The sequence below is a fragment of the Dermacentor albipictus genome, chromosome 8 (assembly GCF_038994185.2).
Source record: "Dermacentor albipictus isolate Rhodes 1998 colony chromosome 8, USDA_Dalb.pri_finalv2, whole genome shotgun sequence".
In the NCBI taxonomy this organism is placed as follows: Eukaryota; Metazoa; Arthropoda; class Arachnida; order Ixodida; family Ixodidae; genus Dermacentor; species Dermacentor albipictus.
The window spans coordinates 76,850,844-76,877,488 of record NC_091828.1 but is presented as its reverse complement, the minus strand read 5'-3'; the positions used below and the strand labels follow the sequence as shown (position 1 = coordinate 76,877,488).

The 26,645-nt window shown below is 41.4% G+C and overlaps 1 long non-coding RNA gene across 1 annotated transcript; it reads left to right on the top strand.

Moving 5' to 3' along the window:
• Window positions 1-2,010: 2,010 nt before the first annotated feature.
• On the top strand, window positions 2,011-26,341 carry LOC135921093 (uncharacterized). The gene is made up of 3 exons (XR_010570453.1): window positions 2,011-2,198; window positions 19,429-19,549; window positions 26,180-26,341. It is a non-coding gene; the product is annotated as an uncharacterized lncRNA (long non-coding RNA).
• Window positions 26,342-26,645: the final 304 nt, after the last annotated feature.

Sequence of the window (26,645 nt, the reverse complement as noted above, 5' to 3'; positions counted from 1 at the left end):
CCCCTTAGACAGTTGCAATTGTATGGCTTGAATGTCAATTTATATATTACTGACGTTACTGTAACGGACCTGTACGAGGTCGTGTTATCCCTATCACCTTTGCCTTTGTAGATGACGTTCATCTTGCTTACACGACATCAAACCGGAATTTTCTTCGTTCTAATCATTGCCGTATGGCATTAGTCTGCCGTGCCTAGCTCTCTGGACTGAGGTATTTTTGATTACCTGCATTGGGATTTCATCGCATCCTGTTGCCGTATTATTTGCTCCTTTCTTTTTCAATATAAGCATCCTTTGCAAACTTTTGTTCTAGCGGACGCATGGTGGCAAGCGCCATCTGGGGGCGTTGAAGGTTCAAGGAACCGAATGCCGCTCTGTGATTGGTGGAAGCGCGGTGCTTTCCTTGGGCTGCTTTGTGATTGGTAGAAACGCGGCACGCGCCATGCGCCACGCTGTGATTGGTACAGCTTTCACTCACGCACAACGCCGCTGGCGCTGTGCTCACTGCGTGAGATGCCCTTCAAGCTAGATCGCTTTGAAATTTGCAAGAATAGCGTTTCGGAACAGTGCAGCGTCAGGGCAAAAGGCACCATCTCTTGCACATTGCTGACTGCGTGCTCGCCGAGTGTATTTAGGGACCTAGACATCAAGTTATTTAGTTGCAACAAAGAGCGTCTCCAATGCGCGAGTTGGCCTTCCGTTTCTACGTAATGATCCCCCTTCACCGATGCTGCAGACGACTCAGAAGCAATTGAGAAACTGAACGGACACAATCCAGTCATGAGGTTGACAATCTGTGCGTGTGACTATTGTTGCTGAGAATATTGACAGTCGTAAATAGTATGACTGGTTTTTTATCAATGAAGTATAATACTTTCAATTTGTCTTAAACGCAGTCATCAGAAGAATTTATTTTGATTACCGCATTTAGGTATAGTTTTTTAGTTAGCTTTTAACCTTCTAAACAAGATCGGCGGCGCTTGTGATCAAGAAAACGACATAATTTGTTTTGTTATTTGTCATTCCACGATCCTACTGCTTATACATTGCGCCAAAGTCACATACGCCTAAAGTTTTCTTGAGCGAAAAAGAAAGAAATAAAAGAGCAATCAATGCGATACTTAAGACGAGACCTTTTAAAAATAAAAATATCATAATGGGGTTTTACCTGCCCAAATCACGATCTGATTATAAGACACACCATAGTGAGGGACAGCGGAAATTTCGACCACCTGGAGTTTTGTAACATGCACCTAAGTCTGAATAGAAGGGCACCTTCGCATTTCGGCTGCATCGAAATGCGGCCGTCGTGGCCGCAATTCGATCCAGCAACCTCGTGTTTAGAAACCCAACACCATAGCCGCTAAACAACTACGGCGGTTGGGATCTTTCTTTTCATCATTCCGGCACTGAAACTCTGACCTCTCTGTGATTCGCTGCAACCTGTAATCAGAAATAATTTTGCAGCTTTGCCTAAAAAAATCCAAGCAGAATACAAATATTACGGTATTGAACATTCAGGGCTGTTGTTTTTGTCCATATTTCACCTGTGAGCTTCTCACATGTTGAATAATAACTTTCGGCCAACGCCGCAACGCATCTGCCCCTGCACTTTCTTTTCAAGCCGATCCGTCTGACTTCAATACTATTGTGCGTCAAGCGTGAAAGAAAAGGAAATCTCGTTGTCTTTTCCCTCTTTCTTCTTCCTTCTGCACTTTCATTCGAGTAGAGTAGATATATGTTTACTCACTTATTTCTGGCGTTCGTTTCGTACCACAATTCTGCATAAAAACTTATTCGACAGTGAGTCACCCATTCAATTTTTAATATTATCAGTTTCTACTCTTCTTCTGCGGTTGTTTGAAAAGCCATTGTTTCGTACACGAAGCTGTCGTTAGGGCTCGACAGGCATGTGTGTTCATTTTATTTTACGCATACAGCTGCACGTTTTTCGCAACAGCAAGTGATGCATAAATATATATTGTCCAGAGCGTGATGTGGAACGCTTGCAAGACACGCACTTAGAATTTTGGCATTGCGGCGCTAGTGGCGACAAGTATCTGACTGCACGGCATTTCGCTGCGACGTAGACATGAAAAAAGTCCCCAGGTCACTACTGATAGCTATTGTGGGGGTATTATTCGCGATAGAACTCTCTGAACAATGGACGGTAATTGACCCCAGAGCTTGGAAAAATGGTATGTATAAGACCTGGATACTTGTTTTTTCTTTGGAGATGTTTCCTTGCAGCGTTAAATTAATGACAGCAGTGACGACAGCTCATCGCAGTGACTGCGCTCAATGTAGTAGGAATAAACGGAAATAATAATGCATCAGCTATGCCATAGAACACAGTAATTGTATGTCAAGTGTTTCTATGTAATGTTAAGCACCATAGTCCTCTAAATAGGCAACCATGTGTCTCAGCGATTTTAACCGTCACACATCTAATGAGGACATTTCATGTGTACTCAAACGGTGACGCGCGAGATGTATGAGCATCTCTTTTATATCGAAGTTCGCTAATTGCGGAAACATCATAACCGATCGAGTATACGCGAAATCTGTAACGTTGTTTACTAGTAATATCATTTTAGGCAACGAGATCATTACTTTCTCTGACAGCTCGATGCATTCTGTCAATGACAGTGTAATAAACATACCTGAACATTGAGGGTAAGAAGCCCTTTCGATTGCGAAAGGCTTCCGCGTTATCTCCGCCGGAACTTCTGATCGGCGGGCGAGTGCAGTCTATGCGTCCGCTCCCACCAGGAAACTGGGCGGCGGGGCAAAATTTTCGCGTTACCATTGCCGGTTCATTGGCGTTGGAAATCTTCACCAGTTGCGGGAACAAAAGTCTCAGCGATCATTCTTGACGTGCTTGCGTTGATTCGAGACACCGTTGCTTGTGAAGCATCAACGGGGTCCCCGGTGACGTTTTGGTAGCTCCAGGCGCTGCTTAATTGCATTGCGATCAGGATCTGGAGCAGCGGTGGAACGGGGTGAGCGCTGTTGTCCTTCGGGCCCAGCGGCAGCGTACCCAAAAGCCGCGGCACCACTTGCTTCGAAAAGCATCACCACGAAAAGCATTCCGCGCCGTTTTATACACCTCTAGGGGATTCTGCCGTAACGGCGGCGCTTTTTACCTGCCCAAATCACGATCTGATTATGAGACATCCTCCGTAACATCCTCCGTAACATCATCCTCCGTAACATCATCCGCACGTCGGACGAAATCGGTGAAGTCGGCGAGGCTGTCGTAGTGTCGGCCATTTTATTTGTTTCACGAATGTAGCGAAAGCTTCACTTAAGGTTGCCAGTAGTTGTACTTTCCATCAGTTAAGTGTCGATTAAGGTTTACCTTAAGTAGAAAATTTGTCTATGAAAGGTGCTATGCGGCGACCGATTACTTCAGTCCTAAGTTAAGGTTAAGTGCCGTTTGTGAATACGGGCCTAAGTATTACTTTGTTATTGAGACCGAAAAAAAAGAACAAAAGAAAAAACCTCGTTCACAGAAACATGAAACGCAGAAAAACTTAGCGCTTCGTGTGTTCAGTCATTTTGGCAGTATCCATGTGTGTTCAACTGTGTCGTAAGAGGCTAGTTACGGAATTATCAACTTCCGCATTAGTACGTCTTACAGGTACAATGAAAAGAAAGAGCAAATATGTTTCTATTGATAAAGCCTTCTTGGTTAACTGTATAACTAGTTTTATTTCACAATAATATACATAGGCTTATATCATCGAGCAATTGAATGCTTTATTATCATCTGCTTTGTTGTTTTTGTTTCAATTTAATCTTGCGCTTAAACGCCAGGGCTGGTACGTCAGTGTAATGTGAGAGATCTCAATGTGTTTTCTCATATTTAGGCTGTTTCATCGAAATGAAAATTCTCAAAACATGCGAAGATTTGTTTTTCCCTCGATTACTAAACGCGTTTAATGTTGTGCATGTTTAAAAATATAAACTTAACAAGGCTCAAGCCGAACCTGTCGAAATACATAACATGACGCACCAGTAAGTGCGGGCTCCAGAAGGCAGTGTCGCCACCTGTACTGCGCTTTCCCGTCTTTGTTACTTATGAACCATCGTCTCATGTTAGGCTGGTTTTCCTGATATTGTTGAAGGCTAATTTACCAAGGCAGCCCATATCCTTTTTCTCTTAGGTGACCGTTTAAACTCTAAATGTAAACACCGTCAATTATCATGTTCTCACTCTACATCGTTAACACGCGCAAATAATTAGCCAAGCTGTTCAATATGACGACGCTTAAGTATACGGTGCAAGTTACGATTTTGAAAACTACAATCATCTGCAAAGTTGTGACGACCGAACTCCCTGGATCCTAAAATTTTATTTTGCACCATGTTCTTTTATACAATACTTTTCTTTGTTCATCGTGCCTAGCGTTAGCTGGGACACCCCGTTTTCAAGCGCTTGTATTCCCGTGGTTTAACAGCAATGGTGGAAGCAATTGAAAGATTTAAAAGGTATTTATTTACAACATGTAAAAGCTCACCAAACCATTAAAAATGAAGTATACATTGCTAAATTGCTCTGTAATGCGCCTTTCACTGTACGTTCAGCTTTTGCAGAAAATGAGCGAGAAGACAAACTATCAGAATCGAGCACACCCACACGAACGATTCTATAGCAAGCTCCATGTTAAAATTTCATTTTGGGATTTTACACGGCAAAACCACGATATAAGTATGAGGCATGCCGTAGTGGGGAATCCGGATTGATTGGGTCACCTGGAGTTTTTTACCGTGCCCCTAATGGACTTCTATTTTTGCATTTCCATCCTTGTAAGTGTAGCCGCCGCGGCTGGGGTTCGATTCCTTGACCGTGATGCCGTGACCTCGGCCTTATCAGCGTGACACAGATTCACTTAGCACTCATGGCGCGAACAGAAGATTTTAGTCAAATGAAAGATTGAGCAAGTGCAAAAATTAGAGCCCACATAAAAATAAACGTGAGATGAGGGTGAAAGAGGCCTGGCAACGGCCCAGTTGTCTTGTGCATCGCAAGGTGACGGGAGCGGCGAGGGAGCCTCTCGTTTCGGTAAAGTTTAGGACGGAGGTGGCACTTGGGCTCCCGATCTCCTCGTAGTAGGCGCCTATCGTTGACTGTGTTTGATGTCGTAAACTAGCATTCATATTATCGCTCAAACCTTCATAAATCTTTTTTTTATATTCAAAAAGCATTTAGTACTCGTTAGTGCTATGGTCAGTGTTCATGCGTTATGGTTTCCACTGTTGAAACGACCGAAGGTAATTCGGATTTTCACGATATGACCACCGAAATACATCATGGTCGGTTCTTCACCCAACATGCTTCCATTTATTTATTTATTTATTTATTTATTTGAGGTACCTTACAGGCCAATAGGGCACTGTGTAAGGTGGCAGGGTGAAAAATCTCAACAGTGCATACATAACGTAATGGGTACATTTCGCAACATCAGTCACTGAAATGCTCATGTAAATGATAAGTTAGAAGATGAAGGGTTGCAAATGAATCTAAATCTGGTACACATAAATATACACCACTGGAAAAAAATAGGGATGAATTATGTTTATGTCTATAAGGAGCTGGTCTTCCCATTGACGTTATTGTTTTAACTGAAGTTAGTGTAGACATGTCTTCTGTAAATATGTACACCCTAAATGGTGATACTACTTATGTGTGGTACTCGGAATATAGCATAGGTGGAGATTTTGTTGTGTTCATTCATGATGACTCGATGTCGCATAATATGGAAGTAAGCTTTAACGATGCAGAAGTAGTAGGACTTTCTGGAAATAAACAAGATAGATTATACGTTACGTGCGGTATATAGGCGTCCTAATAAACACGCGAATGGTTTTCTAGACGAACTAAGCATATTTATTTTTTTCAATCTGACATGAATGAAGCGCGGTTACTATTACTTCGAGACATTAACATAGACGCAATGAAGGAATCTAGTCGAGTTGTAATGTATCATCTCAATTTATTGGCAGATGTTGGACTAGAGAATGTAATTAAAGATTACACTAGAGATAAATACCGTGTCTCTAAAATTAAAAGATCCTGCATTGATCATATAATGGCTCGATGTGCAAATGAATGCTGTGCTTCTGGTATCATAAAACAAAAATTAGCGTATCATTACTTTGTGTGCATTGCGGTGGTGACGGATAAACACGCTGAAAACTGCGATGATCACGTTATTACAAAAAGACATATTAGATAACAACGAAGTAGATAAACATATTCAAAATTTTGATTGCATGTCCCTTTCGCGACTTGGTCACGTAAGTTTCTACAAGAAAATAACAGAAATATTGCAAGATATTTATTTCAAGCCAACGAAACGAGTAAAGATGAAAATAAGAAACGCTGAAAATAAATGGATGAGTCGAGAGCTAGTTCATTTATGCTATCTTTATGTTATTTATGTGCAAAAAAGACCTACAAAATTCATTCATTAAGAAATTCATTCATTCAAATGCAGTTCGTTAAGAAATCTTGTAACCACAAAAATTCAGCAAGCAAAACGAACGTACTTGATGAGGCAGTTTACTTCAGGAAGAATGGTAGCAAAGGAACTTTGAAAATGGTGAACAAATGATTGGCAGAACCACAAAACGTCTATTGACGAAACATCGCAAAAAAAAAACTTTCCCGGGGACATTTCACAAACCTTATGCGATAAATTCAATACGAACGTTCACAAATGTAGCAGAAGAACCGGGACATATGAACCCCGAAAAAGATAGCACGTATCGGCCAAAACGTGGTTGTGCGCATTATGCGTATTTGCCGTCTATTTCTGGATTTGATCTATATGCTGTAATGCGCCATATGAAGAAGCACAGACCACCTGGGTATTATAAAATTCGCTTTAAAGTTCTGTTCTAGTACATTAGTAAACTAAAGGATGTTATCCTCAAAATAGCAAATGGAATATTCCAAACGGGTGAAATACTTGATGAACTAAAAGTATCCATAGTAAGACGATTATATAGGAATGTTACTAAGTGAGAGTGCGCAAACCACAGGCCAATCGGAATTTCATCTTCCTTAGCGCATAGCATAGAAAAAACACATTGCGTTTACCATGCAATCATTCTGCGACAAGTATTCTTTAATTAACACAGCACAGTTTGGATCTACAAAGAACAACAACTCGGTTAAACTACTTCAAAACGTTGCGTATTTTATGAACAATGCATTAGAAAGCAACCACGTAGTGCTAGCGCTATTCTTAGACCTGAGCAAAGCATTTGTTACGATAGACCACAAGATGTTGCTGGAAAAGGTAAACGTACTGGTCTTTCGAAATGAATTTTAGAAAGTCTTTAGTAATTACATTAAAAACAGAGTACAGTGTGTGAGATTCGTCAAGGTTTATGGGGACTTTCAACCAATAAAATATCACGTGTCTCAGGGTAGCGCGCTCGGACACTTTCTTTTCAAAGTATATGTATCTGATCTGGGTCTGCTAACAACTAATTCGAAACAGCTTCAATATGCAGACGATACAGCACTTGCCCTTTAGGTATCTGAATTTAAAGTAAAAATGAAAACAAAAACAAAGTTGCGATATTTCATAAACCCAAATAAGAATATTTACCTGCACCTGCATTTGTACCTGCATGGTTCGATGTGTTCCTCATGTAAGCGCCTGGTTTTACTCTATGAACGGGTTCTTAAGTACATGGGTGTTCTCTTTGACAAACAAGTTACATGAACTGAAAATGCTACCTACATATCTAAAAGGATAAGTGCCGCTGTAGCAATGATGTGCAACTTGTGAGGGAAAACGTCACTGAATTTTCGGTTAACCATACACAATGCATTAGTTGATGCTTCATTAATTATGAGATAACATTAAATGGCACTTGCTCACACTATAGGAAAGCAAACCTTGAACAATACAATTAAACGAATTGCAAATACAGTAACTTACAGCACTCCATTTCAATGAGCTGACATGGGAAAACACACGTTCTTCTTGTTGTACTACGAATAAAGCAACTCCTTGATTTCATTGTGCTTTCGCTGCATTAGTTTTCTGATCATTCCCAGATACAAGTTCACAAAAATGTAACATTACGCATAACAGAGCGCTTCGTAAAATCACGTTGTCATAACAATTTTAGTAGCAAGAGGTGCGGCAGTCTATATTAAATCTTGTTACGCATTCTAGCTTGTTGATGAATTTGCAGTTATAACAAATGACTATAAAATTCTCACATGACGTCGTAACCATCAAATCTTATCGGTAGTCTATAGGCCCTCGAGTGGGAACAGGGACCGGTTTCTCAATTTTGCAAACAAATTTCTAGAATTCTGTTCTATTAACCGTTATATAGTGGTCTCGGGTGGCGATTTCAGTATAACTATAGCTGAAGATAATTACACGTCACTTAATCTTGCCAACATAATTGAATCCAATGGCTTTACAAACGTAACAGTGTCTCTCACAAGAATTACTGCTTCCAGCCAGACAACTATAGATTTATACGTCGTGAATGCAGACACTACTGCTGAATGCGCTCGTATATTGTCGTCCGACCTTAGCGACCACTGTCCAATTTTTGTGTCGGTTGTATAAAAACATTCAACTTTCACTAGAAAAGCCCCTACTACCTATCAGTCAGTTAACGACAAAAATTTTAATAAATTCAGAGAAATGATAAACAGTGCTGACTGGTCCGCAATTTGTACTAATAGCAGTGCAGATGAAGCGTACAATATATTTATAAATACATTTCGTGAAATATATGATGCATGTTTCCCGAGGTCCACAAAGCGCCAATCTAAAAAATTCAGAAAACCACGGATTACGCAGTCTCTTTATAAACAAGTAAAAAAAGAAAGACAAGATGTTTCAAAAATTTTTGTCCAGCCGCTATTTGGCCACCTGACTGCCTTCAACAGTTCAGAAATAAATTAAATAGCGAGTAGCGCAAGGAACGAATATTATACGAATATATTTGAGAAAATGGCCGCTGTGATGCAAAATTAGTTTGGAAAACAATAAACGCACTCCTTAACATGCCCAAACCCTCCAATTCTATAGGAGGTCTCACAATAAACGGTGTACCTTAATGGGTACTGAACTAGCGGATTGCTTTAATAAACACTTTATTGGTCTCCCTAAAACAGACTACAATAAAGATGCTACCCGCCTATTTTCATTACAGACACCTGACTTCTTTTTTCTCCGCCCTACGCACCCATTCGAAGTTTTTGCTACACTAATGGCCTTGAAGAATAGCTCCAGCCTTGACGCAGAGGGTCTGTTTGTAAAAACAATAAAATTTGTAGCTGACCTTCTTGCACCTCACTTATCGCATATATTGAACCTATCAATATCTTCCTCTGCCTTCCCAGACAGACTAAAACAAGCCGAAGTTATTGTTATCCATAAATCTGGGACGACATAAGACATGGGCAACTATCGACCAATATCGATTCTGCCAATTTTCTCGAAACCACTAGAAAAAATTTTGCTTAAGCGTTTGGAAATTTACTTTAATGATAAACGCCTTTTCACAGATTCCTAATTTGGTTTTAGACAAGGCTTATGTACGGAATCTGGGCTACTTAAACAAAAAAAAACTAATTTTGCAGAACATTGAAAATAAACTTCTAACACTGGACATTTTTGTCGATTACAGCAAAGCATTTAACTGTATTATTCATAACATTCTTTTAGATAAACTTTATGCATACGGTATAAGAGGCAATCCGCGTAAGTTGATAAGGTCATACCTTGAAAAACGGCAGCAATCTTTATGTGTCGTTGGTTGCAGCTCCACTTTTGAATGTATAAGATGCGGAGTACCGCAGGTCAGTATCTTAGGTCCGTTGCTCTTTACCGTACATATAAACGATCTCATCATTATTTCCAAGAAGGCTAAATTTATATTATATGCCGACGACACTAGTTTATTTTTATCAGGAAACTCATCGAATGAACTCCTATTTGAAGCGAACGTCAGGTTAGAAAACCTCCGTAACTATTCACATGTAAACAGTTTAAAGATTAATTACAATAAAACAAAGGCGGTTATTTTTCGTTCGATAAATCGGAAAGCAACCATATCTATCCCACTGCTTATTGGAGAATACGCTATCGAAATCGTAAGTAAATATAAATATCTTGGTGTAATGTTTGACGAGCACCTTAAATGGGCTGATCACTTCCGTCATCTTTCTTTAAGCTTGTTGAAATCAGTAGGAACTCTTTCACGACGTCGCGACTTGTTTCCGTGAAAGTTAAAAAATTATTATATCATTCATTATTTCATTCTCAAATAAGCTACTGTCATCTTGTGTGGGGAACTGCGGCTCACGTGCATCTAAACCGAGTACTACTTCTGCAAAAAAAAGCTATCCACATAGTTTCTGGCTCAGATTACCTAGCTCATACCAAACCACTGTTTGTTAATCATGGAATATCTCCCATTCATCATCTAGTATCAGTTACCATTCTTCGCGCATTGAATAACTTGAGCTTACCTCGGGCGAAGTTCACAATTCAGCTCTCATTGGTGACACAAACGCACACTTATACAAGCACCAGACGCCAAGAGAAATGGCATCTACCACGACTTCACACAGCGTATGGCTCCCAAATGTTGCATTTTCTGGTACGGAACACCCTTAACACAAACAAATGGTACACAGGAAATATGAACCTAAACAGAAAAACAATTGTTCAGCAATTTTTTGAGCATGTTGTGGGTTCAAACCCCAATTAGCCTAATAGTTGTTTTTGCCATTGTATAAAAAGAAATACTGCTATGTATTGTTTGAACTTCATATATTATATCGTATTGTTGAATTGCGGTTTTGTTTTAATCCTTCTGCTTCTGCTATACTGCTGTTTTATGTTTTTTTGTTACTTCTCAGTGCATTGTATATTTGAATTTTACTTTGTATTACATTATGTTTAATTGTAATTCTGCGTTTTGTATAGTTCCTTGATTCTTGATGTATGCCAAATTGTACTTTTTTTCCCTCTACTGCGGACATTTTGTAAATGGGCCTAGGACACTATCAAGCTGCTCCAGGGCAGCTTTTTGTCCCCGGCCTTTCTCTCTTGGAGAAATAAATGAATCTTCACTCTTGAGTCCAAGTCTTTTTAATCAAACTGCCGAGAACCTGTTCGGAATTATCTTCAAAAGTGCATAAGGAAATTTAGAAAATGCTGTGTGTATGTGGGGGTCAATATATAATGTAACACAAAAGTTCTTACATGTACTGCAATGCCTTGATATCAAATACTTTTTGTTCTCTTACAATTTGTTTAAACACAACATTGATCTCAGTGTATAAAATCTGATTTTTGTAAGATGCTGTTATATACACCTGGAATATCATTTTGAATTGCTGAATTTGGAAAAATAATGGGTAGCATGGCGATGTTTGTACAATAAATCCGTGGCACACTTTTGTTACGTACATTTAGAGGCTCTATCTACTGCCTGGTTGGTCGAAATGTACAAAGTGCTGAGATGACTCAATTGAATGCTGTCATTACGAAATCTATACTTTTAAATAAAAATTGAATTGAATGAATGGAATTGAATTGAATGTATCGTAGGCATGTGAGAGGCTTGTCAGTGCAGCGCGATAGAAAATCTGCTTCTAGAATCCTCATTATAGTGTTCGCGTAGGTTGGTGCAAAAGGCGTACCCACACTTGTCGCATGTATTTGCAGGTAATACCTCTCTTGAAATTCAAGGTAGTTATTTCTTAGAACTAATTCGAGGAAGAACAAATATACTTCAATAGAGTCTTGTGCAGTGTGTTTAGACGGCGTTTGTTTTATCGAAGATAAACCATGGGGGATTCGCTTGTTGGTGTACAGGGCCATGACATCTAGTGCTGCGAGAGTTATCTTTTGAGGTAGTGCGCCTTTAGTATTATTCTCCTCTATAATTTTCAGTAGGTGAGGCGTATCTTCTACTAATAAGGGAAGTGCTTTTGGAAAGACACCAAGGAAGTGTTTAAGCAATGTGGCGATGCTCTCTGCAGGGGTGTTGTTTGATGCTATCGGGCACCCTGGGATATTAATGGTGTATAGTTGAGTGGATTGTATTTTATGAAATTTTGGAAGAAGGCAGAAGCGCCCGGCAGTTTTGTTGCTTGGTTTCAGAAATTTGTGTTCTGATGGTGTTATCAATTCATCAGCCTAAAGTGATTTCAGCCTGTTGGTGTCAGTATGTAGGATAATGTCGGATTGTTGTCTAGTTTAAGGCAAGGTTCTGGGTTATGTAATTGTCTGTAAGCCTTGTGCTTCTATTTTTCTACTCGCCAAATAAATATACATCCACATTTACCTGCTTCTTTAATAACAATGTCATTCCGCCAACTAAGATTTGAAATGATACGACTCTCCGACGCGATATTGTTTTTAAGTCGCTTAGTTGTCTTGGATTGGCTTATAATTTCTTTACTGACAGTTTTAAGATATAGTTCAAGTTCCATGGCTTGTTTGGTTGTGAAGTCCAAGTGGATTGGGCTCCAAGTGGTGTTGTCCTGGTGTCTGGTGTGTTGTTGTCCGCGAAAAAGTGTCTGGTACGCATTCATCGGGAAATTTCTGAAAGGTCCTTGTGAAGCTGGAATTTGTTTATTTTTTTTAAGTGTGAACGTTTATTCAATGAAACACGAATTACGTACAAAACATTGTTTGGACCGATAGCTGCGAAGGCTAGTGGCCGGTGCAATACAAAAATTACAAGCAATTCAGCCACTGAGCGTGAAGGGCTGAAGAACAATTGAGGTGTATACCACACTATAATATACAACTGTAATAGAGCATGTTTACAAAATACACAAAAGGAATCCAAGAGAAAAATATGACACAAGGAAAAAATTCACATAAGAGTTGCAGACAAAGTTTCATTAAACTTGTAATGCAGTTTCGCGGTCATGTTAAAATTTCTTGCTGCTTTAACCTCTATCTGTATTTCATTCCATATTTTGACACCACTGAAATCAATCAGGCGTTCACCATATACATTGTTAGATTTGGGCAGGTTTAAATTGCAATTGCATGCTTGCCTTGTACAATGAGAAGGTAAAACGAAGGGGCTCAACTGAAGGGGAGAATTATTGTTTATGATAGCATTGATCAAGAGCGAAGCATTATGGTTGCGCAAGGACCCCAACGATAGTACCTGATTACTTTGAAAAACGTGGCTCCCGGAATGATCCGGGAGCAACGTGTTCTTGTGGTACAAAAGTTTGTGTTCTTTGTAGGACAAATGTTTAGGCGATTGGTGAGCACGCCTATTTCCTCTTTACCTAATGTTTTTGAGATGTCCACAACATTAGACTGGTCTAATTTTGCGAAAAGCTTCCACCACGTCTGGTATTTCTAGACTCGAGGTCCCTCTTGTTGGCGTCAAGTCGCTGTTTGCCTGGAAGGTTGTTTTTTGATTGAAATTTGCTTTTTCCTTTGTTTTGTAAGAAGTTTCTATACTGTGTTTCGTCATACTGCTCTATTTCTTCTCATCCGGTGTCAGAGCTATGTTGTGAAGTGTGTGGCAAAACTTTCGAGTTGTTCTTCGCAGTGTTCCTTCAGGATATTCAAAAGTGAAAGTGAGTCATTGTTCAATGTTGTTTGCCAGTTTCACGATGGTGTGATGACAGTATTCCTAGAGCTGGTATAACATTACGTGTTGAGGCGATCCACATCACCAGCGGGGTCATGACGAAGAAGAGAAGACGGCTAGGTTAGCCGGAGGAATGTCAGAATAAATGGTTTCTACCGGGAGTACCCTAGTGAAATCTTTACATTGGCGCAGTCGAAAACGGGAACCTGTGGAGAATAAGATGAACGTCGCGTTCAATGAAGGGCGAAGCACCATGGAGGGCTACAAATCAAGTGACCAACAACATGCCGCGCCGCTGGAGGATGTCACCACACCTGATGTTCTATGGAGCGTTCCAAGTGCCTCCGCGTTAACGGCTGACGACACCGTAACTAAAGGTGCCGTTCCTGGCTCCAATAAACAAGACGAGTCTGAAACTTGTTTTAAAAGACCCTTCTTAACTCATGAATCTGAGCTAGGTATAACGCAGCCAGACAGCGATGCCTGGCGCAAGACAGTTCTGAACGCACTGCTCGACCTTCAGAAATGCCAGATGAAGCAACAGCAGCAGCTAGTAGATCTTGATACGCTGTCAAGATCTGGAAATAAGAGAGAACAGCGTTTCTTAAAACCAGAGATATTTGATGGCAATTCGTCCGATGTTCATACCTGGCTTCATTTTGTAAGTATGCTTCTTCCACGAATCAAAGGTTGAGTGACGCGGATCGCACACGGAACATGCGGGCATTTGTGTGTGGCAACGCACGGAAATAGTACGATCTTCTGTCAAGTTCACAGTTGAATGAACTATGGAAGGAGTGGAAGGAGATTTTTTCTAGAGCATTCAGAAAGAACCCCGTAGAACTTTGGAATAACGCCATATTCTACAGACAGAAAGCAATAAACATCAGAGGGTATGTGTAGGAAAAGTGGCATTTAATTAGTACAGCGTGTAGGAACTTCCAGAATCGTCAGTTATCGGCCTCATTACACACGGTACGACAAGAGAGTGCCAGAAACAAGTTCTAGCTAAGTCGCCAAGCACAATGGACCAACTGCTTCAGCCACTGGCGTACGTTATTATGACAGATTTAATGTGCCGTCAAAAGAAACAAGAGTCACAAGTCTACACCAAGCGACAAGAGCACGCGAGGCTCGGTACTTTACAACCAGGCATACCTCCATAAGTTCAGGCACCGCATAATCTCACCGATCTGCCGTAGAACTGGTGTTCCTTGTTCCTTGTCAAATCAGGCGATCTGACATTGGCCATGCTTGTAAACAACCTAAACATGTGAGCATTGCTTGACACTGGTACTTCCGTGAGCCTAATTAATGAAATTATAGGGAAACCGGCCAGCGGCATATCCGGAAAGCCTATTAGTGTGTGTAGCTACGATGGCTCATCTCAGGATTACCATAAATGGACAACAGCACCTCTTGAGTTTGAAGGTCAAAAGCTGAAGGTGGAAGTGCTAGTCGCGTCAGCGGTGAACTTCGCCTTTCTTTTATCAAGACCTGACATAAGGAGGAGGAGGAATGAACGTTTATTCGGCTCTCTTAGTCAAGAAAGCCGTTGGCTAATGCCGCAGCCCGGGCCCGGTCCACCAGAATTTGCTGATCGTCCAGGCTCTGTGCGTTTAACATTGTCTCCCACGTTTTTTCGATCTCTTGTAGCGATTCTGAGGCATCATCTTGACTGTTTTTCTCGCGATGTGTGCACACCAACACCATGTGTTGAAGCGTGTCTGGAACATCACAATATCGGCATAGGTATGAGAATTTGGTGGGGTGCATTCGGTGCATGATAATTCCATGTACATACGTATTCGTTTAGAGTTTGCGCAGAGCGGTGGCTTCTTGCATGCATCATTTTGTATGTGGTAGACGATACTGTCTTATTTCGAGTCAGTAATGTTGCAATATTACGGCGTAGTTGATGGGAATGTTCTCCACCCTCCTCGCTTTCCGGAGACCATGCGGCAGGAAATCCCGACCGAAGGCCTTACATGAAGAATATGAAAATGAACATGAAATGACGAGGTGACTATTGAAAAAAATGAGCAAGATATGTGCTTGACAGAAAACACGACAAACAAAAGCCCCATCATGCGCAGAAGACCACCATGCGCTAAAGTTCCCCGACTTAATCTGCATTGGGTCATACCCCGAAGTGAAAGCCACGATTCAGGTGCTGCTGTTGTGCGACAGCACAGTAGTCAGGAAAAAGCCGCATAGTCTCAGCCACGAAAAGAAAATATGGCTAAGACAAGAACTTCAAGGCATGTTAGAACAAGGGATCATTAGGCCATCGACACCTTGTTTGGCTTCCCCTATTACCATGGTACCAAAGGAAGATAGATGAATCCGACTGTGATAAACAAGCAGACCGATCTTTTTCCATGCTCGATGCCTAGGGTAGGTGACATCATTGACGAGACTGGAGAATGTGGATGTTTTTCACCTATAGACTTATGCAAGGGGTACTGGCAAGTGCCACTGAAAGGAGAGGCTAAGTTTACGGCAGTGTCACACCATTCGACATCCACAAGTATAATCGGTTACAATTTGGGTGGAAGAATTCTGTGTCGTACTTCCAAAGTTGACTAACGAAACGCTGAGCAAATTCATTCGAAAATTTTGCACTGTAAATGTGGATGATATCATTGTCTACTCCAGGACAAGGTAAAACTACGAGGAATATTTCTGTAAAGTACTTGAGGCACTAAGCACCGCACGACTTATAATTATCACGAAGAACAATAAGATTGTTTTCCCCGGAAGTGTTCAACGCAATAATAAAATGGTGAAACCGTATGATGTCCATTCCCACTGAGTATTTTTAGCACTGGCAGTTCATTTCCGTGCATTCATAAGACACTATGCCAGAAAAACCAAATGCCTCACCGCTTTGACCCAGAAGGGCGTTCCGTTTATGTGGTCAGAAGAGTGGGAGAATAGCTACACTAAGCTTGTCCGCATCATTTCATTGGACCCTGTATATATGCTCCCCCACTTCGAGCTGCACTTTGAGCTCTATACCGACGCATCTTATTATGGAGTAGGTGCCATACTCTGCAAGCGTGATGTTACAAAGCGCCAAGGAAAGGAGCTGAGAGTTGTAGGTAACTGCTATTCCACTTTTATGAAGACACAAGAAAATTATACGACTTCAGAGGAAGACGCACTGGCAGTGGCGTTAGCCTTGAGAATGTTCAGAAGCTACCTGGAAGGCAACCACTTCAAGCTATTCATAGACAACTAGGCGTTCATGTACCTGCTAGAGCTGTCGCAGCCGAAGGCCAGAATAGCTCGATGGGTTAGCGAAATACGAAAATTCACCTTTGACGCCATACATCGCCCGGGACAGAAACATCAAGATGCCGATGGCGCATCTCGACTTCACGTGCCGCTTGAAACTTCAACTAGAAATGCAAACCTGTTAGAGTTTTGGGAAAGCACACAGGAGATAGCAGTAAAGAACCGGAAATTATACGTTCTGGAGACCAAAGTACCGATAGTCCTGAAGCTTTACCGCACTAGTCCAGAGCCAGGACGGCAGGACGGATTCTGGAAGACATTACACAATATAGCCCAGCGTGTCACTTGGAAAACCATGAAAGAAGAAATGACAAATTGTGTGAAAACTCGTCATCGCTGTCTGAATGTTAAAGCGAAGTACAAGCCTTGCAGCAACAGAGTGGTCTTGCCAAAGTATTCCGACAGCCCCTTCGAGTTTGCTCATCCTGATTTCACTGAAATCAAAAGAAGGGGGAGGGAGTTAGGAGGACACAAGAATTCCTGGTTGCCACGAACGAGTGCAAGAGTTCTGTCGCCGCCAAAGCTGGAAAGGGGGACGCAAACTGTGATATCATTGCTGGAAAGAGAACTGTTTAAGAACGTCATAGACGTCGTCGCAAACATTGGCCCAGCATTTAAAAGTGAAAAATTGTGGCTTTCGGCTGAAACAGTGTATATCCCCCTTCGGAAGCGATTTCCGACGCAGAGCGAAGGATAAGGCACTTGAAGGTTCTCATAAAGTTGTACCCCGAATTCAAAGGCGGCTGCAAATGCGCCTTGGAAGCCGCCGTTGCACATCGCAACATATCATACACAGCAGGCCTGGGATGCAGACCATATTTTGGACATTCGGCACCTGTTCATGGCTGCCAGCGGACCACGAATTGCGCTTAATGAAGCAAATTGATCTAAAGGAACGTCCCAAGACATCTCAAGAGCGACAAAAATATATATCGACACTGAAAAAGAATTTTGACCACAGACCACAAAGATGCCAGAGATTGAACCAGATTTGTGAATTCTCGTCCGAACGAGACTTCATTCATAAACACTTTTTACGGGACATTTCTAAGTAGTCAAAACTGGTATACAGGAAGGACTGCTGAAGACAATACACCAAGGACCCCGCGAAAATGTAGAAAAGGCTTCAATTGGGAACGTGCTACCGTATTATCATCGTGTGTGCCAGGACAGCCGTTTCGGATTGTGTGGCGGTCCACATCGCCAGCGGGGTAATGACGACGAGGTTAGCCGGAGGAATGTAGCAATAAATGGGTTCTATCCGGATCACCCTAGGGAAATCTTTACCATTGTTGGGTCTTTAGGGATTATATTGTTTTTTGTGCAAACTGTGTGGGTTTTCAGGTGGGATGTGTAGCTCGCACGTTTTTTTTGGTAAGTTTTCTAACCTGTAGGTATTCGGTGCTCCGCGGCAGAGAAGAGTTATTGGCTTGCAATGGCTATCATTCATTTGTCTTTTTGTGGGTAGATCTGCGTGCGGTGTGTTTCTGTTTGGCAGGTTTCCAGGAGGTTTGGCATAATTCCAGCTCGGTTTCTGTTTGACTTTCGACGTGTGAAGGCAGGCGTGTGGGTGTCTGTGCGAACACTTCGGTAGTGGATTTTCTGTTGTCTGTTACAGTAGTGCCAGTTTGCATGGCCGTCGATCTCGTTTTTGCAGTAGTGTGTGTCTTGTGGCTCGTTTCACATTCTGTAGTGTTGCGAGTGTTCTTGAGGCGACTGCTGTACTTGTGCAGTGGCTTGTTTCCTATTGACCTGTCTGTGTTCCGAGTGTTCGTGAGGTGACTGTCGCAGTTGTGTGTTGTTCGGGGTCTCACGGTAGGCAGAGTCGCTGCGAGCACAGTCCCCTAGCTCGAGCCTCTGCTGTGCGCTTGATGCAGCCGATGCAGCTGACTGTGCGCTCACGTTCGTTTTCTTCCTTACAATATATATAAAGCGAATATTCCGGCGAGTGGCATAGACGCAAGCGAAACCTACTGCGTACGAACGTTTCCAACGTTTATTTGGAAGTTTTGCCGAAGCGCTGACTTCCTTCAGGCCGTGAGGCCTGACCCCGGCGGCAGCGTCAGAGCTGAGGGCGTGTTTCACACGTTCATCCGTACATTTGGAGTCAATATATATATATATATATATATATATATATATATATATATATATATATATATATATATATATATATATATATATGTATATATACATATATATATATATATATATATATATATATATATATATATATATATATATATATATATATATATATATGAGATTTCAAGCACGTACACAAATAAAGAAAAATGGGTCAGTACTGCAGTCCAGGCTGAGGGCCAGCCATTGCGATAATGACTTTCTTCTCCTGTACTTCATTCGCCTAGTGCTACTAGGAGTCAACCATTTATATGAATGCATTCACATCGAGTGACCGAATATATCATACTCTACTATATTGTTTCATTAACAGCTTCCGAGAAGGTACAATTATATATTATTTCTTTTTCATTAAAGGAAAGTGCTACTTCAGAGGAGGAGTATATAAAGTTGGCGAGGCAACGTATGATACAAAGCAGTGCGTGAAATGGGTCTGTTATCGACAAAATAGGACTGATGGCGCGATGTTGGGTCTCGGGTGAGTATAATTTATATATATATATATATATATATATATATATATATATATATATATATATATATATATATATCGCGATTGCATTACTTATATGTTGTGTATACTTCAGTGTTACTTGCCCCGAAATTTCATACCATCTTCATGCACGTAATGAACTTGTGACATCTGGGAAATGCTACCGTAATGTTTTTCTTTACACGTAACAATATCAGTTTTCATGCAAAACAGCCAGAGCTGATTTCATGATCATTCGTCATTAGTGTAGGAGGAGGTTCGGGAGTTACAAAAACAGTCAGGGGGATCTTTTATTAGTAATTTACCAAATAGTTTAATACATTATGGCAACATAGCAGTGGCAGACATCAGATTGCACTATATTAATGAAGGAGATAATCAAATACAAGAAAGGTGATTGAAATAATTGAAGTTCAAGTCAAACACAAGCAAATGAAGTAGATACTGCGTATCAGTAAATATATATCTAGTAATTGGTAAGTATATGTAAAAATAGGAATGACATATATCAAAGAATACGAGGTTAATGTGCAGATAATTGGAAACAGAAGTATACTTACACTATCCGAAGTGCAATGCACGTACATCCCATTGAAGGAAAAATTTAAAATTTAAAAGAAAAAAAGTTAAAGGGGCAATAGGAAAGAGAGAATAAAAGCAATACATTAGGCAAATACAGAAGCATTCAAAATTGTAAAATAAATTAGTATGCGATAGATGTTCATAGTAATGAGTTTGTAGCCAGTAGTGTCGTTAGTAAATATTTCTTCGTATCTCACCTGAATGTAAAGTTTGTGCTGCAGGCTTACTATGGAGAGGCAGCTTATTCCAGTATCTAATAGCCATCAAAAGGACAGTAAACCTTGCATAAGTAGTGTTTATTTGAGAAAGTAAAAATTGTTGCTAGAGAAAAATCCCATATAGTTAGTGTTGTTAGGAGCAGATATATTAAATGTATCTAAAATGATTGCATGGTTTAACGTGCGGCATATCAGTAAGACCAACTTGAGCTGGAGCGTATAGCGTAATGGTAGCATATTTAGGAAGTAAGAATTAGGGCTGCATGTGACATGTAAGTAGAGATAGTAATGATCCTCAAGGCTTGATTTTTTAAACGCAGATGTGTTATCAGCGTGGAATATGTGTTTCCCCAAACCGAGAAAGACTATCCTAAGGGGAGATGTCTAAATACGTAATAAAGTGAAGTCCTTATGTTTGGTGCGAAATGCGAGCGCGTTATATTAAGCACGCTTATTTCCAAAAGCAATTTTTTTAATCATGCCAGCGTCCAAGTTATATTTAATGTGATGGTCAAGTTTGACACCAAGGCACACAACTTCACGTGCAAGTGAAAGAACATAACCTGTGGTGCTGCCGTGATGACACGTTTATGTGTACGAAAAAGCACAAACTGCGTTTTCGAAGCGTTGATCTGAATTTATCATTTCTGCACCACGCAGGTAATTTGTTGAGGTAAAAATTTTGTCGGTTTAAAACAGTATTTATGGATTTGCTATTAGTAAATGTTGTGGTGTCGTTAGCATATAGCATAGGTGACCTACTGGTTAAACAGCGAGGAAGGTCATTAATGTACAGGAGGAAGAGAAGAAGGCCTGAGACGGAGCCTTGTGGGACACCCCTAGTGACTCATTTAGTACGTGACAGTGAACCACCGAATTCTACCACTTGTGTTCTGTTAGCTAGCAGTGGATGAGCGAAGGAGCTAGGCGACCAATGCCCTGAGCCTCTAACTTATGCGAAAGAATGTTGTGACAGATGGTATAAAATGCTTTACTAAAGTCAACGAAAACTGAGCCAACGATAAAGTCGTGGTCAAGGGCTTGTTTTATTTTGTCAGTGGATGATGTTATAGCTGTTTCAGTCGAATAACCTTTAGGAAACCTGTGATGCTCAGGCGAGAGAAGATTAAATGTGTGAGAGTAGTCTGGTAAGCGGTTTACAAATAGTTTCTAAGTGACTTTACGAAATAGGATAGCTTGCTGATTGGGTGGTAGTTTGAAATTAGTTCTTTGTCCCTATTTAACATAGGAGTTATTTTACCGTGTTTTAGTTCGACGGGGAAAACACCTGTTTTGAACATCACTTAATAATGTGCGCAAATACGTCGGTGATATGAGATGATAATATTTGATTTTGGAGGGTTAAAAATAATCAAAGCCGGGACCTGTAGTTCGTAAACTAGCGACTGAGTCCGACACTCCTTTGGGTGATGTAAGGTACAAGTAAAAATAATTAAGGGTTTTCCTGAGTACTGGCTCCGGTATACTGTCTGGTGAATGATCATGTGTCGGACAGGAAAAAGGATTGAATTCATTTGCTATATCAGTGGCTTGAGTTACTGCCCTTGTTCCTTCATTATGTTTGTTCAGAGTGCGGTTAGGAGAACATGTAAAGAAAGGACCTAATGGTAACCAGGGTTTTGCGGGTAATATTTTTATGTTTAACGCTCACTTTCTCAAAGTAGGAGCGCTTCGCTTCTTTAAAGAGTCCGGTAAGTGTAATAAAATAAGTTGTGTACCGCGACTTTATTATTACATCAAAGGCTTCGCGTTTAATTTTTTTATGAAATTTGTCACGTATGGTTATACTCTTTAAGAGGAAGCCTGTTATCCAAGGGCTTCTAGGGGATGAGAACCAGTGAGTATCCTCTGTTAGTGTCGTGCACTCTGAGTGCATGCTTCTAACCTTGCTATTAAATACTTGGAAAAGCAGGATTGGGTCTGTCATGGACAGAATTGTGTTCCAGGTGATTTCTTCAATTTTATTATTGAATGTAGCGGTGTGATGGTTAGCTATCTTTGTGTTTCCGTGGTACGGTGATTTGACATATTTTATTAGAACGAAAAAAGGATAGTGGTCGATACCGGGAGTAGTAACTATGCGAGCACATTGCTCTATGTATAAGTTTGATAATACGTGGTATATTAATCAGTGAGATCCGGACGGCTGACATCTTGTGGGCACGGTTCATAATGAATCTAGGCCATATCCTGCATGGGAGTTGGTGCAATTGGAACAATGACTATCAAAGTGGTTAATATTATGTTATTGTCACCGGGGATGACGACATTTTTGTTTTCGTATGCAATTATGTCGAAGACAGCATCTAGTTGGGAACAATAACTAGCGGAACGAGACGATGGGGAATGATATACTGATCCAATTATGGTGTTGGTAGTGTTAGTTGGCAAAAATTTATCAAATTCCAAAAATACCGATTCAGCGTTAGGGTGAGAGAAACACAGATCATGGCGACGAGGATGTGGCTGGTTCTTTCGGACGAGGATCGCTGAACCACAATACCAAACATGCTTACGGACGTATACATCTATTGTGTATCCGGGAATACCACATAAATTACTGACAGCGCTTGTCAGCCATATTTATGTGAGGCAAATCATAGTGAAAGGGTTATTTCGATTAGAAATCTATCATGTTATCATATTTGTTTGAGAGACTACCTGTGGTAAAGTCTATCAGGGGTTTATGGGTAGGCCTGGTGTTATTTCGTACACGTTTCAGCTCTTCTCAAGAATAATACACTGACTGGAATATTTATTTGATATGAAAAAAAATGTTTGACAGCTACGAGGCGATTAGCGAAAGGTCGCATGCGCTACAAATGACACGCGCAGCTCCCTTCTGTCTTTCGTGCTTTGATGCGGCAGTTGTCCGTGCATAAGAATTCGTAGTTGTGCTACCCTTTTACATCCAGGGCTTAATCAACCAGTCTTCTCTTGTGTTAAGTGGTCGTTAATAAAGACTTTGGTCTCTGCAGGCGGGGGGAAGCCGAGAGTAGTAGTACTTAGTCGTGCTTTCCGGGCTGAGGTTGTCTACCAAATTGACACTTCTAAATTCCCTGATTTTTCAAAGTTTTCCCTCAGTCCCTTTGCGAAATTGTGCCGGCGACACAGAACTTTGTTGTATGCCAAGACGGGCTGACGCTGTCGCCGTATGGTTTCACTCCTTAGTAAGGATATAAAAAGAACAAAACAAAACAACTTAATCTAGTTAGAATAGTAAGGAGCAGTGTTCATTTTATTGAAAAATAAACTACAAGGAAAAGTTAAGTAAAATGCACAGCGTAAAAATGTTTTTCGAAGGAGGTAAAAGCCATTGTCGAACGTACCCGATTGTGAATGAAAATGAGATGCACACAGAAAGAAATATTTTCGAAGATGAGCTATTTCTATCAACTGATAGCAAGCTCACTGGAGTGAGACCGAAAACTTTGTCACAGTGACGTTCTCTCTCAACAGATGGTAGCCTCAACTCTCCTGACATGTTCTTAGCCCGCGCATAACGCCTCAGAGTTGCGTTTCATTGATTTAAAGAGATCATTTTGGTTTATATTAGGAACACCTGCATTTCGGCATCAGTCAACACTCAGTTTTTTTTTTCCGGAGCTTCAAAGAAGACGCGGAACGCTTCCATTTCCTTTCATTCCTCAATGCGTCGGTGCTTTCCATGCTCGAACTCCTTCCGCCGCACGTTCGCCCACGAACCATTTGAAGCATCCTCTTGGTCAGTTCTACACTCATCGCTCCCTATGGGCCTCGAAAAGTTAAAAAAATCAGGCAGTCGGAAAAAATGAGTGCATTTCTTTTACCGCCCTTAAGGCTAAACTTGCCGCAGGGACATACAAAAAAGCGCTGAGGACTTATTAGGCGTATCGGTGCTCGTGCTGCGACAGAAGATGACGGGTGCACGCTTGCATATTGAAAATATACAAACTGTTTTCCATGAGAATTGCCTCTTCCCACGCCTGTTATGCTTCACCACAATACTTTCGCATATCCTTCACAGCCTCATGACGCTGTTGTGAAGCAAAACTAACTTTTGGGAACCTGCGTTATGCAACGCGCCGTCAATCGCAGTGCTCTCAGCGACGTTGAATTAGCAATATGCGCGGTTACCATCCTCGAGGCACGCACAGGCAGAGGTGCTCGTGGCGTCCACCCGCCGCTATGTAGGTCTTCCTAAATGGTTTTGTGGCGCTACTTTTGCTAGCGTTAATCTTTCTGGCTAACAGAATGAGTAGCCTCTTTACGTGACGATTGGATCTCTTGCTCTTTTTCGAAGAATACGAAGTTCTTGTATCATCTTCAAGCATTCCTTCGAAATTGCTTCGTGATAGCCAGTACAGTTTGGACATTTAAATGAAGACGCATCGCAGTTGGTGGTATTATGCACCACGTCGCTACGCGAGCACGTGAATTGACTTCTACAAATAGTGCTCACGTGTCCTGTCTTTAGACATCGCCGGCACTGAAGAGGCCTGGGAGCGAATCGGCGCACGCGGTGTACCATGTAGTCACTTTGACAGACGCTGGTCATGTCGAAGAAGCAAATATTAACTTGACGCATCAGGAGTTCCCCAAACAGTGACTCTAGAGATTTCGCACCGATGACCTCAGAAGACTATTGAGGTCGGCATACTCAATTTCAAGCTCCACGTCGGAAATCGCACCAGTCGTTGTCGGCGTCCCGTGCGTAATAAAGGACGGACAGGGATTGTGCTTAACTGCGGAATGGTCTTGAACTTATTCACTTTCGCTCTATTTCTTACATCTATCGTCAGGATGTCCTTGCGACTATTGATACTGATCTCGTCCAGGCACCACACATTCAGTGTATTCGGTTAGAAATTGCCTGATTTGGGAGCTGATGCTGTGTGACACCGAGAGTGGCACGTAAGAAACCATGAAAGATTCCTGCTCACTCTGATTTGGTGAAGCCTTCTCAGTCGACATAAGGCGCATCTTCTTCATACGGCACCCCATGGCTACAGTTTACTCGTAGACAGAATCCATGACTTCCGGCGTTGAGCTCTCCCAGCAACCAAGCTTGTCCTAGCATTCAAAAGCACGTCGTCCAAAACATGAGCGCTGCAGCACACGACTAACCTTGTTTAGGTAGTCGTGTGAGCGGAGCGTCTTCTTGCTCATCCTTGATGAAGGACTATCATGAAAATGGCAAAACCGTTAAAAACTCCTTAACCGCGAGAGGCTCAGAGTACCGGCGAACCCTGGGCTCTTATTTATCTTCCTCTCCGCTTAAAAACTTTAGCACGCCTAGTAGGGCCGGTAATGACTTCGCAAAATCGGCAATATTCTGCCCTTAATGAGCCGCACCAGTAAAATTTCATCCCTTTTTCAGGTTTTAACACTGATATAGTTTTGAGCATAAACCTGTAATAGTCTGAGAAAGTTTACCATATAAGCCATGCACAGTGAATGTTATGTTTAATGACGTCTGATTGTGGGCCGCCACTCTCACAATCCTGAGCAATAATTTGGAGGTAAATGAAAGGCCGGGTTTGAAGAACCATTGGGGCTGAACAGTAGCGAAATCTACCTTGCATATACAACATGCCTCGACATATAAAACACAAATGCCCGTATACATGAGTGTCCACAAAGCAACACAGATGCCGATGGCGAAAATTCGCCTTGAGTGTCCGCGTAATTTCTATTGGAATAAAAATACCAGCGTCAAATTAAGACCCACCAGAGTATGGTTACCCGGATCACATTGGCGTAGCGAAAATTTGTCGCTGTTTCTGGCTACTTCAACTATTCTATTTCTTTTCAGGTGTGGAAAGGTGGACGCAACGCCACCGTGCAAACTGATACCTACGAGGGAAGGTATCAACCCGGAATGTTGCGAGTATGCACTGTGCGGAAACAGGCGATTGGCCCAATAGACTATTGGTACTTGAACAAAGACAACTTGAGTGCAAGAAGCACGTTATTATATCGTCTCCCCAGTGTTGTCTATACTCAACAGCGTACCACTGTTTCGTATCTGGAGTTACACCACTGGAGAAACGTAAGGGCTTTCTTTTAATGTGTCAGGTAGTGTGCAAGACAGCAACACTGAGCAGCCACGGTGAGAAAGATGCAGCCGAGCTGGCAGGGAAAGCTCCCCTTTAAACGTTATTGTGCGTATACATAGTAACTTTGAGCTGTATACGATTTATAGTGCGATATTGTGTGCTACAGCTATAACAGCCACCTTGGTGTAGTGGACAAAAATTCAGCCATGGATGCCCTCCTTC